This window comes from Notothenia rossii (genome assembly GCF_949606895.1).
Source record: "Notothenia rossii genome assembly, chromosome: 10".
Taxonomy (NCBI): Eukaryota; Metazoa; Chordata; class Actinopteri; order Perciformes; family Nototheniidae; genus Notothenia; species Notothenia rossii.
In genome coordinates this window covers 14,896,748-14,918,096 of record NC_136908.1, presented here as the reverse complement: position 1 = coordinate 14,918,096, position 21,349 = coordinate 14,896,748, and the positions used below count along the sequence as shown (strand labels likewise).

The 21,349-nt window shown below is 41.7% G+C and overlaps 1 protein-coding gene across 2 annotated transcripts in view; it reads left to right on the top strand.

Annotated features, from left to right (window-relative positions):
- The first annotated feature begins 6,123 nt into the window (after positions 1-6,123).
- Positions 6,124-21,349, top strand: part of pag1 (phosphoprotein membrane anchor with glycosphingolipid microdomains 1) — a 48,442-nt gene continuing 33,216 nt past the window's right edge. Inside the window, exons 1-2 of one of the 2 annotated variants that reach the window (XM_079653797.1) lie at positions 6,124-6,404; positions 17,130-17,258. The gene's annotated coding sequence lies outside the window, so the exon portion shown is untranslated. The remainder of the gene's footprint in view (positions 6,405-17,129; positions 17,259-21,349) is intronic. The other variant, XM_079653796.1, reaches the window with a different exon arrangement.

The window sequence follows — 21,349 nt, the reverse complement described above, 5'->3', positions numbered from 1 at the left end:
TAATATACACCATTATGTGAAGGGAGGTGGGAAATGTATGGATTGTAATTCTGCACCCCTAAAGTGTAAATGCATTTCCAACACGGGGTCTAGAAAAGGTGTTGTTACAGTAAGTCTGAGGCTTGATGTTTTGTTCTTTAAATATAAGACTGCTATTGGAATTCTGCAGGTGTCAATGATCTACAACCACATTCCTGCTCTCTTCAGTGTCAGTTTTCTATTTAGCAGTGGGGGAAATTAACTTATAATAACATCTGTACTTACTTACTGTACTGCTACTTAATGCTTCAACTCTAATACAATTCAGAACCAAATATTTAACTTCACTACATTTATCTGATAACTTAAGTCAAATTCCTGTTTTAGATAAGTGGTACAACATATTATCAAAAAAATCAATTATAATATTACATCATTAAGACTTTATTGATTCTCAGCGGTAGTTAAAGTGATGAACACATTAATGTTTCAATAATTATAATCCAATAATATAATATTGTTATATTAAAGCAGGACATTGTGCAGAATAAGTACTTTACCTTTGATACTATTGTAATTCTTACTTTTACTGAAGTAAAAGTTAGAAAAAAGTACTTTTATTGAAACACAGTTCATATACAGTACCTCATTTACTTAGAAAATCTGATTAGCCTGTTTATTTCACCGCCAGAGCACTTAAGCACTTAATAATAGTTTAATAACACACATGTAAATTAACAGCCTTTGTGTGTATAGGCTGACAGTATGTAAACAGCTCCTTCTCGTTCGCAACCACATGACAAAGCTCATTATCAAACTCACAGGGAAACTGACTTTGGCACCTTCCTGCAAACATCTGACAAACGATGTCACAAAGAAGAATTATATTAAGAGAAAACAAGTGGGGGTCTGTCACTGCACTAAGTCAATTAAGGAGGTGCTGCTCTCCAAATAGACAATCAAACAGACACTTTTCATAATCAAATAGACAGGCAGGACGGGAATGCTCTGCCACTAATGCTGCTTCCTGCACTCTGCAGATGAAAAGAGGTCAAAAGCCTGACAGGGTATAAAAAACATGTCGGAAATGGTAATGCTTTAAATTCTGAATGTGTTGGCACTTAAGTCAAATGTAATCATGGCATGAATTGTTTCTAAAAAATAAATGAGCGCGTGTGTAATGCGGGAGATTGCTGCATGACATCAAAACAACAATTTGTCATTTTCTCAAGGGAAGGTTGTCACATCAGATATTTCACAGTGAAGACTATAATGTGTGTATTTCATGTCAGCATGAATAAATACATAAATGAAGTAAGTTCAGTATATTTTCTGAATAAACCAATTAAGTTTGGTCAAAAGTGGTCAAGTTTAAAGTTTAAATACACTCCACACTCTCACTTAATCTGCCCATTTGGTAAAAAAACTAATTTTTACACTATATTTACACTTCCTTCCTCTCTCTTCAGTATAGCTGGGTATTTATAGCCACTCTGTTTTCAGGGCGTGTGCAGAACAAATGTGTTATTCTCAGATCAGCCCACCCCAGTTAGTTCGATTTATCCTAACTTCAACACGCCTCCAGTCTCTTTCCTGAGCGGCCGACAGTCCGACGCAGCGTCTGACAGTTGGACAGTGGCGGCACGGGCCTCTAATTTTAGACATACAGCTTCTGAGAGGCAAAAGCATTTCCTATACACTCCCCACACCCAACACACAGATACACAGTCACACTTATGATGTAGTTGTGCTGTAACAGCAGTCAGAAAGTAGGGGAAAGAGCGCTCAGGAACAATGAATGCTCAAGGGGATGTTTGACCGCAAAGAAAATAGAGGTATTGTCTTGGTGCAGGATTTCATTTATCAAGTTCTCTGCCTGAGTACAAAAATAACTCACAAAATGTCCTTTTCATTTTAATGGTCCTACAAGGAGGGACTAGTGTTTTTTTAAATAACTGTCCTGTTTAATGCTGCTGGACTCTGTCATTGTTACTTCTACTATTTGGTGTATGTCATTATTAACCTGTTAAGCCCCAATATCCCCGCCGGTGGGTACTTTTTTTCCCACGACACTGTGTCTCAGGGGATCTTAATATTTAAGAACCTATTAATGTGTTATACCAGATTAACGGAAATAATCTCAGCTAATTGAAAATACAAACCATTTTTACCAAAACAAAACATAAGTCTCATAAGATCTAAATGACCCCTGAGCGAAAAATGCACAGAACTCAAGATAAAAGTACCCTTATTACTTATTGTAGCTGCACATACAATATATCCGATTAAAGCTCAGGTTCCACAGATTATGTAGGTATATAGTATCATCACTGAGTGATCCGAACTCGCGACAGGGGAAGCAAAGACAGACATCACAACACGTACCTTTACGGAGCTTTTAGGGAGATGGTCTCACTGTAGCTGTCAATCTGAACAAAAAACATGTTCAATGGCATTAAAACGAGAAAAAACGTGGCTGGATCGGTTAATCCATAGGTTGATAATGTGTCTGCGTAATAATTGTTTTCATTTATAATCCATAATTCAATTTTTATGTAAAAATCGGAGAGGAAAAGTTAGCTGCTAATGGTAGCAACCAGAGTTATCGCAGCTTCCGGTCTTGGCTATGCGGCAGTCTAACACACACACATTACCAAATAAGGACTATGTGGGAGTTCCCCTCGATTCCATTGGCTCTGATGGTTAGAAAGAGATGTCACATGTCAAAAGTCAGCAAGGGGGGCCAGAGATATGGAAAATCCACCCAAATGGCCCCAGAAGAGGTTTTTTTTTGCTAAATCTCTCTAAAAAGGTCAAATATCACTTGTTTTGCATCAATCTTGATACAGGATACTTATTATATGTTGTACTTTGGATTCCTAAAGCTTTTAGTCTACTAACCCATCATCCAAGGTTAGTTTTCACTATAAGTACAACATATCTTTTGGACGGACACTATAATTTACAGTTTTTTACCATGTTCAATCTGAATTTTCTTTAAAATAAAAAACATCTATATTGATTCTGACTCTTCTACGTCCAACTGACAGGTTTATCATTACTTTGAGAAAAAAGATTATTAATGTAATCCTTTTAGAAGGGAAGATATGGTCATTTGTTCTGGGAATGTCATTTTCGAGCCTGAAACCTGAAAAACAGGCTCAGGGTTTAACAGGTTAAGTGTCAGAAAACATGATGATGTTATTTCTCACAAAAAGGTCATAGACCCTCTGCTTTTCACACTTTGGGTAACATCCAGTTAAGATGTGATTATAGTAGCTATTATTGTCAATCATGGAGCTGCTCCTGGAAGAGAATTCATTCAACAATGTGTGAACACTCAGGGGGTTTCTTGGGAAATAGCAGTCTATTTACTGTGGGAGAAAAGGTATTTCCCCCTCAAGACAAACAGTGATCTAGTAGGCTTGGTATTTCTTTATTCATTACGCCAGTCTCAATACAAGTTATGTCTCCCTAGGGGACTCCCAGAAGTCCTTAGGGTGTCCTGAGGAATTTGAATATATCAATGACTTAGACTAATAGACACGTAACGTCTACTGCTTTACTTTAATCTACCCTTGAGATGTTTTTAAACATGGAATCATGGAATCATTAACAGCGGAACTAAAAGATCGTCCTGTTGTTAAACCTTTGAAAATCCCCATGCTTTGTAAACAACAAGCATCAACAATGTTTTTTCATTTAATTTTGAGAACGTTTTATAAAATATTTCGGTGATAAGTATACAGCACATGAACAACAAAGGTTTGAAATAACTGGTTAATGGTTAAATTAGTTTTTATTAAAAACCTGTAAACTAAATATAGCCTCAAGGCTTGACAATATGGACTGCAAAACACAAACCTTTAGACTGTATACTATAGTTAAAATGATGCTTTGATGCTTACATTATTTTTCTATTCTTGCTTTATTTTCCTTATTATTGACCATTTTACTTTATCTTATATCCTATTAGTTTATTATTATTGGCTCATAAGGTGAACTGAGTGGCGTAACTACTATCGACGATGCAGCCGGTGCAACCGGTGCAATTCCACCGGGGCCCAGAGCCGGCCAAGGGCCCATGCAAAAAAAAACAAAAAAAAAACAAACAAATTTGTTATTTGTCTGTCCAATGAACTTTCTCCCTTTCATGTCATGTGATACCTTGCGTGACGAGCGAACCGTTTAATCAACCTGTACTGTACTGTAGCTAGCAGCAGCAAGTTCGGCAGCATAAAAATGTAATAGCTTGCATTTATAACGTACACCAAACCAAAGCACAAGAGCGGCGCTCAAAAGAGAAAGGACAAGAGAGAACAAGGAGATATAACAGCTAAACTGACGAAATTAGACAGTTGTTTTTGTCATACATCGTCCTCGAAATCGATCGCTAATGTTAGCAATGTTGACGTGCAGCGGCAGCCGGAGCCGGACGGAGCGTCCAAACAGCAGCGTGCGTTGACCATGGCGTTGACGCTTGGCGGTGGGCGTGTCTGAAGCTTGGGAAGTCAACGCGAGCAACACGACTGTCAACAACCAATCACATGAATCTCCCGCCCCCGACATACAAAGCAAAAAACATTCCATGCTAGCTATATATACTGTCTATGCCTGCTAGCTGTCCATTCAATGTTTAAACGAGGTACACTGGATATAAACTCCCCAAACAGGCGAAAACCTACCAGTTTCACCCACTATCTCTGCCACCTCCCTCCACGCCTGGCTACTCTGGTTTGTATCCCGGTAGATGAACAGAGACTGATCATACAGCACCGGGTGATTCACTACCGCAATGATTATTTTCTCCTCCATTTTATGGAACATAGAAATTACCTGCGGTATGGCTCTTGCAGCATACACGCGGTTTGATTGGCTAGCAGTTGTACTGGCAGATTTTCATAAACGGGATTTGATTGGCTGACGCTTCCGTCGACGCGAGCAACGCGTAGCTACGCTCCCCACAATGCAGTTCGCCGTGACGGCCCGTCCACACAGCGGCGTGCGTTGAAGCTTCAACGCTTCTACCCATTCACTTTGAATGGGGTTACGTCACGCTTCGCCGAATTGCATTGTGGGGAGCGCAGCTACGCGTTGCTCGCGTCAGCCAATCAAATCCCGTTTATGAAAATCTGCCACTACAACTGCTAGCCAATCAAACCGCGTGTATGCTGCGAGTAGTGAATCACCCCGTGCTGTATGATCAGTCTCTGTTCATCAGATTCATCTACCGGGATACAAACCGGAGGAGCCAGGCATGGAGGGAGGTGGCAGAGATAGTGGGTGAAACTGGTAGGTTTTCGCCTGTTTGGGGAGTTTATATCCAGTGTACCTCTTTTAAATATTGAATGGACAGCTAGCAGGCATAGACAGTATATATAGCTAGCATGGAATGCTAGCATTTTGTTTGTATGTCGGGGGCGGGAGATTCATATGCTTGGTTGTAGGTCGCGTTGCTGGCGTTGAATCCAAAGCTTCAGACACGCCCACCGCCAAGCGTCAACGCACGCTGTTGTGTGGACGCTCCGTCAGGCGGCGTGCGTTGAAGCTTCAACGCTTCTGCCCATTCATTTTGAATGGGGTGACGTCACGCATGCCGAGGTGTGGACGCTGAGCTCACCTGCCTCACCACCAAGCACCATCATTGCCATCTAGCTCCACAAGTGAAGCTGTATCCGTGGCCGTGGCTGTGCAACCTTCTTCTCCAGCCAGCCAGGAGGAGAGGCTGGATTTCAACAGTTCCCCCAAGGGCCCCAACCGATAGGGGACTCTATGGCGCTATTGAGACCCCCGACGCCAAGATCAGAAGCTATATTATAGCAACCGGTCCATAGGCCTACCGGCCCATTCCCCAGAGACAAACATCAAGGAATCTTACAAGCATGTGCCTGTTTAATGGTTCATATTGTTTCCCCTGCCCACACAATATTTTCTTTAATATACATTTTAATCTCCTCATGTGTTGAATATATTCATGCATCTTACGTTCAGCTTTGTTACATTTTGTATATTTGTATTCATATTAGTGTGCGTAAAGGTAATTTCCTATTAAAATGGGCTTTGCAGTAAATATTCCAAGAGCCAGTTAAGCTTTAGTACTCGTGAACTACATTACCCATGAAGCTTCGCGCCGCGGCGGCTCTCTACACTCCTCCTCCCAGCAGCAGCGTCCTGCTGCCTGGCGGGGCTCAGAGCGTAGCAGACTGAAATGAACAGCTCCGAGTCTCTCACGTCCAGAAATGTGCGCAGGCTGAGCAACGAGTCACACCGCTGCCTCCTCTGTGAACCTCTCCAGAAAACAGCTCTCATGTCTTTAATGTAGCACCGGAAGCTGCAGACGAAGGATAGACACGCACCAAACAAACCCAACCACTTTCTGCCAACCAGCCGCTGAATGCAGATTTTGGGATAGCCCTGTTTCTCTGGTAAGCGCTCGTTTCATATCTTCACACATCTGTGTTAAAGTTGAGTTATTTTCTTTTTGTTGTTTATTTTTCATATCACTGCTGCAGCTGTTCTGGTATTATGTGTGTGTGTGTGTGTGTGTGGAGGGAAACTTGAGTGACAGAGAGAGTAGTGTAGTTGTGACTGCGGCAGCCTCTCTTCTCGCAGTGAAACATGATGTGAGTAGCGGTGACAGAAAAGCTGGAACAGGGACTTGTTGCCTTCAATCAAAAAATGAGTGTTTCCTGTTCATAATAAACAGTGCTGTAGATGCTGCTCATATTTCCAATTGTATATCTAAGAACCGCTACGTTCTTCTTCAAAATGTTGACATTTGGTTTTGGTTAAAAAGTGTTTACCCCTCCGCCTTTTCCTAACCCCCCTAAGCCTGGTCTTCATTAGAAAATAATGAATTGTTTTTTATATTTATCTATAACCTTGGTGCTACCTGCACACTTCTATAACACAAGCCTTGATTCATGATATGAGTTGATTTATATCAGGCGTGGTGCGAGTTAAAATATCTATTATCTCCTTATTATTTACCTCCTTTCTTACAGTATGTTTTTTTTATCCATAAAGGAAGTCAGCTATGGTTGGCATTCTTCAAAAAACATGTAAGCCTCACCAGAACATATGTGGGAAACTATTCGATCTTCATGTGTGTGAGATACGCCTGTACTTGTTTTGGAGATGCAAATGAACTTCCCCCCGATGACAGATTGACAACACACACACACACACACACACACACACACACACACACACACACACACACACACACACACACACACACACACACACACACACACACACACACACACACACACACACACACACACACACACACACACACACACACACACACACACACACACACACTCATATCATATACTGTATGTGCGCCGCGGTCATGTGTGCTAAGCCCCCTGGATAACCTCAGACATACATTGTCCTCATTGACACTGACAAGTACATTGCCTCTGTAACGTGGAGCTGGCAGGCAGTACACACACACACACGATTATTAAAAACGATTATCCATTTACTTTGAAAACATTAATTTATTGGAGAAAAAAATGTGAACAGTATGTTTTGAACAGTTGATTACCCTGAACTTTAAGTATAATTCAACTGAAAAACCAATAAAAAAGAAAAGAAAAGTAGTTTAATAATAATAATACAAAAATAATCGTTTTATTTCAATTACGTTGTTTTCGTAATCGTTGCAAGCCATAATTGTAATTGCGATTAAAATACGATTAATTGAGCAGCCCTAATACATACTGTATATGTGATGCGTGGTGAAGCGGAGGCCCACGCACTATTCTGCAGCCATTTCTCTCTGTAATTATAAATCAGAATATCTTCTCTGCTCACCTCAGAATAAATAAACACCCTTCTTCACACTCTGTCAATTCTCCTCTGGTTTTTCGGTTTTACCCCCAACCCTCACACATAAAGCCCCCCCCCCCCTCTCAGTCTGTTTTGGTGTCTGTTGTTGAATAGATGCAGTTGGCAGGCCATCTACCCTGCAGTAGACTGGCTTTCATAGAAGTTGACATTTGCCTCAGCAAACAAATGTGCACTTTGTTTTAGCTTCCCTTTGCTTTCGCCGCACTTCCGTGTGATCTACGCTAAACATTAGTGAAATCGGTTTTCGCCCTGACATCTTTTAACGGAACCATGGTTAATAAATATCCATCAGTCTGCCAACACTAGCAGAAGGTGTTTCATGAATCCTAAATGTATTAACCAGGTCTAAAATTAGAGTTCTTGAAATACGCCCTGTTGTTTAGGTCCAACACGGAAACAAAGTGATCCTAAAATGCTAATCATTTTAGTTTTCTTACTGCTCCTTTAAGAAAGAAGCTGGCAGGCTTTTGCAGCCTCCAACACACATGTCAAAGAGACAGAGCTGCGCGTCTGTATGACTAAATCTCTGTCACTCCATAAGAGATTAACTGTCTGGTGGCAAATGTAAGAGGACAGCAGCATGGCAAATGCTTTGTGACAGTTTGAACTTCGGAGTATTCCTAGCCTGCTGCTAATGCTGGTATTTGGATGCAGACAGGGATGGGTATCTGCAGCTGTTGCACGTAAAGGATGGAGATGAGTGAGGAGCAAAAGGGGCCACGAGCATTCTCTGATGAGTTTACCAAACTGCACCAGCTCAGGTCCAAGAGTGAGTTTGTTTTGGGAGCCTTTTGTTCACACAATTGAAAGGATCATCTCCCTCAAGCTGTCCAAACACTTTCCCATCCAGCTTGGATAGCAGGGTTTAGCCTCAGAGATCCACACTGAGCCAGCTGGATCTGAACACGCTGCTTATGTGCTTATATGGCGTTTTGTTCAAAAATGTTACCTGCTGAAAGGTAAGCCAGGCGTCTGCCTCATGGCCATTATCAAGGTTTCTATGCAGGCACAACATTTTGGGGTAATGCTTACTCTTTCTATGCTACCCATGCATCTTCTCATTTATAGAAACTTCAAGTCTTCTCACTTATAGGGGAAATGCAATCCCATTAAACAGACTGTATATTTCTGTTCAATGGGATGCTGCAGCCAGAAGAGATATTTAAAACATTTTCACCTTTTAGGTTATAAAGCAACCGTTTGGAGACTCCAGGAAGTCACAGAGTCCAGTCCAGTACATAACCTTTTGATAAAACCACAACTCAGATTAAACAGAAGAGGGATAAAGTAATAATTAGCAAGTTTTAGAGGCACTGGTTGGCATATTGTGTCCCATTTCAAAGAAAACTTTATTGTCAATCTTTCAGTTCGTGTGTGCAGACAGAGAATTAGAAAACACCGTTTCCCACAATCCTGAGAAATAAAAAATACAAATATAGATACAAATATGTATATACATAACATACACAATCAACAGACACATTTATACATATGCACACAATAAAGACATAATTAAAAGCCTAACAGTCAATATATACATCCAACCGAGTACCAGTCTCTTTGCTAAGCTTATAACCCCTCCTTTTCAGAAATAACGGTATTTCCCAAATCACAAGTATTTTAGAGCTTCTCTCATCTCAGCAGGTGTGTTCAACTCTTGATCATTTGAGTCACGGCTCCTTGTGGTCGAATGACTTAGTAGAAAGTCATTTGCATGAGCAGAACTGTTCCCTATTCAGAGGGAGCTAAACATCTGCGTGTAAGTCTGCGCTCATTAAAACTGTCATAATGTGTGTGGACTGATAGAGAACACAGAGATGCTGCTATGCTGCTGCCTGAAGGTCCTGCCGCTGAAAGGATGAAGTATAATCGCACTCTGTCTGGCTGCTGTGAGTAGTAGAGTTTCATCATAGGCTGTCAAGATGTCGTTAGGCAGACTACACACATTTCACACTCACTTAGGCTTCACCAAGCAAACCACCCCATCTCCGTCATTGGTAGGCAAACAGTGAAGCGTTTAGCGCTGCACCCCAGGTTTTGCAATTACCCCGCACGCCCTGTTTGACACCCCTGTCCATCTGAGACACACACCTCGGGGAGTTAGGTGGAGGATTGAGTCTGCGTGTAGCTTTGAGTACCAAAGAGTGTTTGTCAAATGTCAAGCTCGCTCCAGATTGAGCCGGATTCAATAAAAATACTGTTATCTGCTGTTTTAGAAAGAGCAATTGATCTGTGAACGAGAAAAATAGAGGGGCCGAGTGAAATTATTTTTCCTTTCAGATGGAGTTCCTGCTGTGCCGGGCAGGATGTGATTTTGAGAGAATTGAATTTCTATGTTTTAAGGTAACCTCTGTGGTCCTGAAACACCCTTGAAGTGCTCTGAATATTACATATTCATTTGTAAACTCTTTCAGGGACAAGTTGGCCTCTACTTAAACCCAACTCACACAAAAAGAAATGATAGCACTTAAAGGGTTTAGCCCATTTGAAACTAATGCACCACCACTTACAATGGTTTGGCTTTTTTAGAAGAGCACTTCCATGTTTCTTGATGTTCTGACTTTTTATTTCACAAATTATAAATTGCTTTGGATGAAGGTGTCAGCCAAATGAAATGAAATGTAACGTAATACCTATAAGGGCTGTCATTGACATAAGCAATTCTTCTTCTACAAAAAATGACACATATTTAATTAGTTCCACTTTTGTTTACCAGAAATGTGCGCATACGTTTCCTGGAAAAAAGTCATTCAGAAGGAAAAAACGATAAAATCGAATAACAGATCTTATGTGAATAAGACCAAAATGACTGAATAGTTGAGTGAGACTAGAGCCTGCTTTTATTACGTAGTTTTGACCATACTCAGTTGCTTCTAATTTGGGGGGGGGTATCACCTTTCATGGTTTGGCTAAAAAAGAGGAAATGTTTAAGAAGTTTGTGGACAGGCCATTCAGCCGTCACAAGCTGTGGTTAGGGCTGATACGTGTTAGCCTCTGATGCTAACATTAGATATAGCTTCATGGGCTGAACTGTAATGTTCAAAGTCTATGTTCCCAGCCCTGTACATTCACACCAATTATACTGTATACATTCAAAGTCCTTCAGTGTAGCTTTAACTTTTAGAAATACAGTGTATTCAGTTTTTGTGATGAATACACTGTATTTCCTATAATTTATCTTCACTTTAGGGAATTTTCATCTTTCCTATCCAGCACTGTCATTTAGTACGACCACGTGAAATGTTGCTCATTTATCCACTATCATTGATCTGCAATTTTTACTACTGGTTGGCGACATGGTCATTAACTTTGAGCTTATTCTCTCAAGCCACATTAGGAGTGGTTGTGGAGAATGTCTTCTCTCATCTGCTTGTGAAGATTAGAGGGCTCAGTCAGCGTGTGAAGTATGGAGAAAAGCTATTAGCTGAAATGTTGACAGATGAAAAGAATAAAACATGAGACAGCAGTTCTAATAACAAAAAGGGGGTTATTGATCTCCGGTGCATCAGTCGGGTTTTCACTGCTGCTCCTCTCGGCCTCCTCGAACCTCGGAGAATTGATTTTGTATTTGTTCTGTACAGCGTAAAGGGCACTTGTTACGCGTTTTGAAATCCTATTTGTAGTAGTTATTTCAGCATCGGAGTGTCTGTAGGGAGGGACACCAGTGCACTATCTTCAAAGGGTGCACTTGACAGTGCTTATGGACCTTCAACATGTTTAGAGCTGCATTTGGCTCCAAAATGCTAATTCACACAGTACAACCACATTACATGCCGAGAGAGTGATAATAACAAATAATTGTCAAACTTCAGTATCAGGAAATTCTTATTTGAAGAAAGGGGAACTACCCAATGTTCCGCTGAACTAAACTGTTAAAAATTACACTGGTTAATAAGTGATTGATCAAAACTTTAAACCATCATGCATCTCTTGTTTGTCGAACGGAAGAAATTGATATGGCCTTTTTGTAACCTTGTATGTGTGTGTGAGTGTGTGTTTATATATACATGTCTCACTTTGAGAGGCAACACCTTTGACACAAGAAACAGCTGACTCCATTAGGTAAGCCAAGAGCTCAGGAATGCAAAAAACTTGTGTGTCTGGGCGCAACACGTCACACATTGTTAACGGCAGACTTGTTTGTTTGACATACAATTTCTGAAATCCTGCCTGATCCTGCCCAGAAAAACACACACACACACACACACACACACACACACACACACACACACACACACACACACACACACACAGACACTGTCATCTCTTCAAAGCGGTCCTAAGCAATTTTCTCAAGGATAGCAGGGTGTTCTAGCTTTTATTCTTGTGTTCCACTATTCTGCAGTTTGTGTAGCGTGCAGGCTCTGCGACAGCACAGAAAAAGACCTCACTTCTCTGCTGCTGAGAGAGGGAGAGCGAGAGCGAGAGAGAGAGAGAGAGAGAGAGAGAGGAGTGTGTGTTCGAGGCAAACAAACATTGCTTGAATGTGATTAACTGAGATTGCCTCAGGTAATTCTAATGGGAAATCAGAGTCCCTCTTCCACAGGAAATGGTTGGTAACATTAGTTGTTATGTATTCACCCCTGATGGTAAAATCTATCATGAGGCAAGTCGAGTGCATTCTGATGTATTCGACAAAGATTACATCTCTATCTTTTGAGTTTGTTCAGTTATCATAAAGAAGGATATTAAAGGCAGTGAAAGAGTTAAGATTGTCTTAGATGAGCAACACCTACCACCATGTCTAAAGAAGGCTATAAGAGCAAGGCGAGTATCCAATCTACAGTATATTTGCTAAGCAAGGCTATCCAGCTTCGGGCTTTAGGTTCATATTTGCCACGCAGTGTGGTATTGATGATTAATCTCTGTCAAACCGAAAGAGAATAATCATACTATACAGAAAACATTTAACACTGGCCACACATCTTTGTTAAAAGTCAACAGATTCCATACAGTCTATGAAAACAGGTCTGAGTTGAACTGCGTCCTCACTGCTATCATTGAAGGCTAGCTGCTGTTATTGTTGCCTGTTTCTCTTAAAGTCAAATGGAGTGATGCCAAGGACTGGGAGGGGAGAAGTAGCAACATCCTCTCTAACAGTAGCTGTTTGGGAGGTGGTTTATTTTAATTTTATAAAGGCCTTAAATGCAAACTGTAAAACCTTAAAGTGCCAGAAATGTGCCGTGCATTTGTCCTTTAGAAGCAAACAACCAAATGATCAGCAGCATGCTGGGTGTGTGCAGGGTGAGGCGAGGTGATGGACTGAACACACGGGTGAGGGAACAGTGTGTATAGACTGTCCCTTCTCCTTGGTGTGAAGGGCTGATGCAGCAGACCTATACACACACACACACACACACACACACACACACACACACACACACACACACACACACACACACACACACACACACACACACACACACACACACACACACACACACACACACACACACACACACACACACACACACACACACACACACACACACACACACACACACACACACTGCAGGGGTGGTATGCTATAATGTCACCCAAGGGGAGGATCCTCATCTCACACTCTGCTGGCTAAAGCACTGCAGGGAGGTTGCACACACACACATACATGCACATTATTCACACAAATACAGGACACACCAATTTCTGCACACACAGTGAGCCTTATTTGTATTCTGTGCAGCCTTTTGTGTTTTTTCTTTTTGAAAATAATATCTGTTTCTTTGTGTAAGATCTGTTTTCTTCTTCTGTCTACCCTTGGTTGGACTGTGTGGCCTGATGCTGATACAAGCATTTGTCCCTGTCTGAATCTCTATCCGTATTTTCCTCTACAAAAGCAATTTTGTGAAAAAGAGGTGGAAGGAATTATTTATTTTTGCAAATTTTTCTTGTTATGTGTTCAAACATCGAGTCAGTGTTCTGTCAATGTTAATAGGGTCGTCATGTGTTTATGGGGTCAGGTGTTTGACATCATGTGTTTGGAGAGAAAAAGAATATCTGTTCATGGAGAGTTTATCACTGGAGCTGAATGAGGGTCATTGGGGGCGCGATCAAAAGACAATGACACAATTGTTGGTTGGTTTTCTGCATGCGTGTGTCTGTGTTGAGCATTTGTTAAACATGCATGCACTGAAGTGTGTGTGTACCATGATCACGTGCTACTGTCATTCCATATCAATTGGATATAGTGGCCAGAGACATTCTCATATCAGGTGATACTAGTGTGTGGAGGTTTTATGCTCCACAGGGCGGTTGTTTACCATTTCTCTGTGCAGATGATGGATGGTACGGCCATGGATTGGCTTCCATCTATCACCAAGGACCCCAGGCTGGCTGACACCATCTTCTCTCTAGCTATCGGTGTCATTTCCCCTTTTTTTGCCCACTTTCTTTGTCTCTTTGGCCTTATTTCTTGGTGTATTCCATGTTATTTTTCTTCACCCTCCTTCCACCGCCTTTTCTTATTCCTCTATTGTCCCTCCTCTTCATCTTGCCTAACATTCAAATCCCCCTCCTCTCTAACTTTCACCATATCTCGCTTATTCACATTTCCCCTCTTATTTGTCTCCTCTCCATTCCTCTTTCTATATTTATCACCTATCTCTCCTGCACACTTTCCCCTCACACTCTCCTGCCAGCTTCTCTATTTCTTTCTTTCTCCTGCATCCTTGCCAGTGGCATTGATCTTGAGCAGAGGCACTTGGACACACACACACACACACACACACACACACACACACACACACACACACACACACACACACACACACACACACACACACACACACACACACACATTCACGCAGAGACAGTCTGTCCTGCTTACAATTAAAGCGTACCTCCCTCTTCCCTTTTCCCAAGCAGGCTCAGAATAGGAAATGCCCGTGTTATCTTTACAGGCACCGGCGTATTAATATAAGCTGTTAGACAAACAAGGTGTGGGTACATGCTCTGTTACGTGTCCGCTCTGATGAAATGCAAAAGTATAAGCCTGAAAGTACACAGTCAGGGTGTTGTACTCCTCAGTGTAGTAACGGTGGCAAAAGAAAGTTGAAGAATAGACAGTTTACTAAATATATGTTGGGTATGGAGTGAAATTTAGAGCTCCTAGGATCAAATATTGGATTTTAGGTTAGTTTTGGTCTGTTTTTGGATGAGTTGAGTTTAGAAAAGTGTGTATGGAGTGAAACACACAGTGCACAGTAAAAGCCAAAGGGCCAGAATCATACTCACATGTTACATTGTTGTCTAGACGCTAAGGCTGCAGCCACACGAGCCACACGAGGACGATAACGGTCTTATCTACTACAGTCCTCTATCAGATGGACAGTTCGGCCACACAAGAACGATAACGTGTCCCAAGGTGGGTAGATCTGCGGAAAAGCGCTCTGGGGGGGCAAACAGCTCTGTGTTTACGCCTATACGATCATTTCCTGATAACGATGACGCAATAGCCCCAGTGTTTCGAGCCAGGTCCCGGTATCTCGCAGGACAGTGCACCCAGCAGGAGCTTCCAGCTAGATTTGAACGATATGGACATATTACTGGATCCGCCAGCTGCATCAGACCACAGGTACTGACGGGCTGTCAGGAGAGGGGGAGGAAAAGAGAGGCTCCGTCCTCCGTATATTATTCTTTTATTATTATATAGAGTTGTTATTCATTTGTTTTAAAGCTCAATAAATAACAAAGAAGACCTTTGACCGGCACTTTTCAAATTTTGTCCGAAAGATTTAAACTTTAACGGACATGTTGACCGGCGAAACCCCACCTCTGCTGCTAAATCCAGCGGAGAATAAACCGAAGGGCAACCATGGCAACCATGGCAACCATGCATGCATGCGAGAAGTCTTCTTCGCTGCTTTTGGCGTATTTTGTGGCGGAAGTACAGCGCCACTTCCAGGCCCGGCATATGTACTACATCGTCTCGAGCTGTCTCGTGTGGACGGATACGTTTCTGGTGCCTATTGCGTGTGGACGGAAGACTTTTTTGATAACGATTTCGGTGCGTTTCCGTTATCGTCCTCGTGTGGCTGCAGCCACAAACATAAAAATAAACGTAAACATCTTCAAACACCTTTTTTTTCCTGAACAATATGCCAAAACTCAAATATATTCAATTAAGAAATGACATAGCAAAGTAAAAAATAGCATTACTTAGTTTACGCTGGAGCCACACAAGGACAACAACGCAAACGGACCAAAATCGATATCAACATTTTTTCCCGTCCACACGCAATAGGCACCAGAAACGTGTCCGTTCACACGAGACCGCTCGAAAACGCTGGAGACGCTGTAGTACATATACCGGGCCTGTAAGTGGCGCTGTACTCTTGCCACAAAAGCAGCGAAGAAGACTTCCCGCGCATGGTTGCCATGGTTGCCCTTCTGTTTATTCTCCGCTGTGGACGCTCTGGCTCTTTTTCTCCCTCCCCGAGGCAAGCGTTTGCTCCTGCTGTAATTCTCTCCGGTAGTCCACCAGCAGATGACAAACACCCACCTCTCCGCCTCTTCCAAGGGACGAGGGAACGGTGCAGCAGAGTTTCAGTTTTACCTAACCCTAACCCTTTTTTTCGCCGGTCAACATGTCCGTTAAAGTTGAAATCTTCCGGACAAAATTAGAAAAGTGCCGGTCAAAGGTCTTCTTTGTTAATTATTGAGCTTTAAAACAAATTGATAACAACTCTATATAATAATATAAGAATAAAAAACGGAGCCTCTCTTTTCCTCCCCCTCTTCTGACAGCCCAGCAGCTGATCTCTGAGCAGGAGAGGTGGGAGAGGCGGGGCTATTGCTTCATCGTTATCAGGAAATGATCGTATAGGCATAAACACGGACCCGTTTGCACCCCCAGAGCGTTTTGTTCGCAGATCTACCCACTTTGGGACCCGTTATCGTTTTATTCGTTTCCATGTCGGCCTCGTGTGGAACTATCTATATGATAGAGAACTGTAGCGGATATGACCGTTATCGTCCTTGTGTGGCTGGGGCCTTAGAATGCTTGAAACAACAAATATATGTGTCCCTTTTGCTTGATATATATCTTAAATTGGTATCCTATACTAAAATAATTCCAGATTATCTTTTTTATTAATCTGTTAATTGACTAATTGGTTGAGTATAAGAGGCATGGTCAAAACAATAGGTGGGATACAGCAAATGATGTGGTTCTTAAGGCTCGATATAGGAACTACATGTAGGGTTAGAAATGTGAATTGTTTTTGAAAAAACTTAAAATTGTCACCACAATAACTTGATTGATTTCAATATTTGTGTTGCTTCTGTTTCAGTACATCTAACAGACCTCCGAAGACCTCCTTTGTGGGTATTTAGGCCATCACTGAAGGCGCCTTTTATAAAACATGTTGTCTTTGTGGGTTGATAACGGAGAACACTTCCTCATATATGAAAAACATCAGGTAAGGGATTTTCTGAAGCTACCAATCACACAATGCTTTGTCATTTTGTTGTACCTCTTTCAACAAGGAACCAGCTAATCTGCCAACGACTGTCAAACAATGAAAGATCATTTAACTTCCCTATTGTTTGTTTGTTTGTTTGTTTGTTTGTTTGTTCTCAGTGATCTCTTTGCCCGCACTTTAACATGAAGGAAGTGATCAGGTTTGATTTCTATCTCTGTGTGATTGTTTTTGAAGCTCTTATCTGGCTGCTGCACAGGAAATGAGCATCCACTTTTATCCATTTTTCTCCAGAGAGTAGCCTTTAGCCTAATTGCAAATGACTGTTTGTAGAAGAGACAGTATTTGGTAATGGACTATAGGGCATTGGTCACCGGAGTGAGTGTGTGCGTGTTTGTGTGATCAAGACAGACAGACAGACAGACAGACAGACAGACAGACAGACAGACAGACAGACAGACAGACAGACAGACAGACAGACAGACAGTGTGTGTGTGTGTGTGTTTGCGCGAGTCCTAATGCAACCATTTGCAACATGAGAATTGTTGGAAAGCTGGAGAAGGATCCAATTATAGCCATTAGGGTTGTTTACAAATGTTGTGTTTTCTCTGAAATGACTGTATTGCTTACTAATATCCCCACGTCATCTAGGGACTCTCCTTCTCCTTGTGTTTCCTTCCAGCCTCCTCCTCCTCCTCCTCCTCCTCCTCCTCCTCTGTCGCTGCTGAGCTCTTTGAATAGGCTGCTTGTTTGCCTCGTCTGGCTGCTGGTAAATATGCTTCAGTATCAAGGAGCAGACAATGGCAAAACCGAAAAGAAAGGAAGGAATAAAAGGGAGAGATACGCAGAGAGAGTGACAGACAGAGAATTAGTCAGACATAGTTTTGAATGAGTGAGTAAATAGAATTGGGGAAAAGATGTTGGAGCCAAGTGGAGGAACAAAGAGTCGATTGTCGAGGCGAGTTAGAGGCCTTTCAGTTCCTGGACAGTTGGTCCCTGATGTTTTTCTTAGATTCCCTCATGAAACGTTAATGGATTGGGCACGTTCCCTAAAGTAAACAGTGTCCCTCTATGCTGCACATCGACAAAATGGTGCTATATTCCATTAGATTTATTGCAGGACCCATTAAAAGGACAATTTTTACTTTAATGCAACCATTTTATTCAGGTCGCAACAAGTTATCATTGGTTAATAGAGGGATGTTAGTGAAGGCATACGCTAGAATGAATACCTATTTTCAAAGAATGCAAAAGAATGGTTCTATAGGGGGAAGTGAGTGCTGGTGAAAAGACAGCATTTGACATTTGAGAACACTGACATTGTTTAAAGAATAAAGCGAAGCAGTTATATATATAAAGGGAAGACAACATGTTCATAAAGGGAAGCAGTTATCTATTTACAAGGAAGAAAACATGTTTATATAGGGAAGATAATGTGTTCATACAGGGAAGCATGTAACCTATGTTTATATTCCTCAATTAAGAATACAAATGTATTTTGTTATCGGAACTGAAGTTAATGTATGATCACTAGTGTAGCAAATGCTCACCCAATAACCAGCCTTAAATACAGCAAATACAGAGTTAAACCCCTCAGTCAATCATTTTGATCATCATCGAAGTCATATTTTAAATAAAGACAAATGAAATATCATTAGAGGTTGTTCTGTTAAACCACGACCGCAGCATCCACACTGAGCTTTCTCAAATGTTTATCTTATGCTTGTAGAATCTATTTTATGATACAGCTCAGTGAGGTTGTGAAGAGTACTCACTTGGCTCGGGGATTAGTACTTTTGAAAAATGCCTACAAAGCTTAAATTGAGTTGCGGAAGCAGCACCTTTGCTTTAGAAGGAAGGAGTGGGAGGTTTGACACAAGAAAGAAAAAGAGGGAGGGAGGGAAAGATGAAAGTGGTTCACCTTCCAGCTTCTGCTAAAGGAAGTGAGGCCAGGGCCAGAGAGAGGGGGATAGTTTTCAAAAGAGAGAGTTGTGAGCTTGAAAAACGAAGCGACCCACCACAGCAGGGTGCCGTGGCGAACAGCGACATAAAAAGGTTTTGAACCGGAGCCAGGCCCCTGAGCTTTCTACGAAAAACTGAGGAGAGGAAATGATGGGAGGCGCAAAAAGGTTAAAGAAAATAGAAGAATGAAAGGCAGGGGAGAAGATGAAAAGAGGAGCGAGAAAGCAAAAAGAGGCGAGGGAAATGGAAAATAGGAGGGTAAAAGACAAGCGAGATGAGAAAAAGTGGAACTCTGTGTAGTGGAGTGAAGAAAAGTGCTTTCCAGTCAGTGTCTTCTCTCACTTTGACAGTTTAGCGTGAAGCAAGGAGAGATGACTAATCTTGGAGTCAGGGCTTTAACTCTCCGGGACATTTCCTTTCATAATCCGCTGTCTCAACAATCAACTATTCCTCCTTGTACTCAGGGCAGACGTGAAGCAGGAATTCAAACATGAAGTAATCCTCTGAGAATGTGAGGGGATAACAGTTGAATTTTATTAAAGGCGCTACTTTAGGTGCAGGTTTACACATAAATGAATCCTGAGGAATGAAGGAATGTGAGGATGGAGAGGAGGATAGGAAACGGGAGGAGGAGGAATTTGGGGAAATTAGCCAATAGCAAATGTATCTCAGACAGACTAGGAAGTGACAGCAGGAAATCCAAGTTGTAATCAGACCTGCTCGATGCTGGTTCACTAGACATAACAGACAAAACATTCTTAGCACTCAAATCCGATATTTTCCAATGTTATGTCCTCCTTGTAAAATATCTCAAAATGATTTTATAAATGATATCATACCATTCATGTTTCCCTGAGGCTGAACTGTAAAAACTCTGGTCAGTCCATGGATTTTCCAAAAGTACTTCATCATGTCAATTTATATATTTCTCCAAAGCTTTTGTTTATCACTAAATACCTCTAAACTAATTCCCATTATCTGTGCCTTGTTTTTCATCTATTTAGAAAATGTTATCATGCCAAATTACCAAACTTAGATGGTAAACATGAAATTACATCTGCTAAACATGTAAGCAGTTCACTAGACATAACAGACAAAACACTTAGCGGGCACTTAGCATCATTTAGCAAGAAGCATTGCTATGTTAACGCAGCGTCCACACGGTGGCGTGCGTTGAAGCTTGCAGGCGGGCGTGTCTGACCAACAACCAATCGCATGAATCTCCCGCCCCGGACACACAAGCACGCGGTTTGATTGGCTAGAGCTTGTACTGGCATATGATTTGATTGGCTGACGCTTCCGTCGATGCTTCAAAAGTTGAACATTGCTCAACTTTTGAAACGAGCTACGCGAGCAAAGCGAAGCGACGCTCCCACAATGCAGTTCGGCAAAGCTTGACGTCACCCCATTCAAAGTGAATGGGCAGAAGCGTTGAAGCTTCGACGCACGCCACCGTGTGGACGGGCCGTCACTGTTCAAATGCTAATGCCGCAACCATGTTATTATGTTCATGATAGATTAATTTGCAGGTCATTTCTTGATAACATGTCGAAAACCCAGATATATTTAATATCAAATCTCACATTTGAGAAGCAGAAATCCAGACCAAAGTAGTTTCTCATCTTCTGTCAGTCAATCTATTGATTAATAAACCCTTTCAAATATGACTTGCACTTAAATGTATACTGAAGATTATCATGGTTCATTTGGACCAAAAAGGATTTAAACATAACCTGAATCCATGCCTACAAGTGTTGCTGTTTGTAGGAGTTTAAATTTCTCTGCTTTGTTGCTGCATTGATGCTCTGTTTCGGATAAATGTTCAGAGAGTTGTTTTCTCTCAAGTTGTCAGGAGCAATAAAAGACGCTCTGATGAAGCCTGCTTTTATCTCTAAATAAAAACAACCCTATTCATTCCTCTTGTGTCAGTTTCATAGGAAAGAAAAAATCAGTGCGCAGTGTTTGCTGCAGTGCTGAGGCAGGGCGGCGCAGGCTGGGGGAATTCCACAGCAGCACCTCACTGTATTCATCAGTTTCCTCTTCTCCCATCCCTTACAAGCACTTTCCCCTCTCCTTGTTATGATGCACACACATACCCTGACTCGTGGCAATAAACACACGCGGTCGTA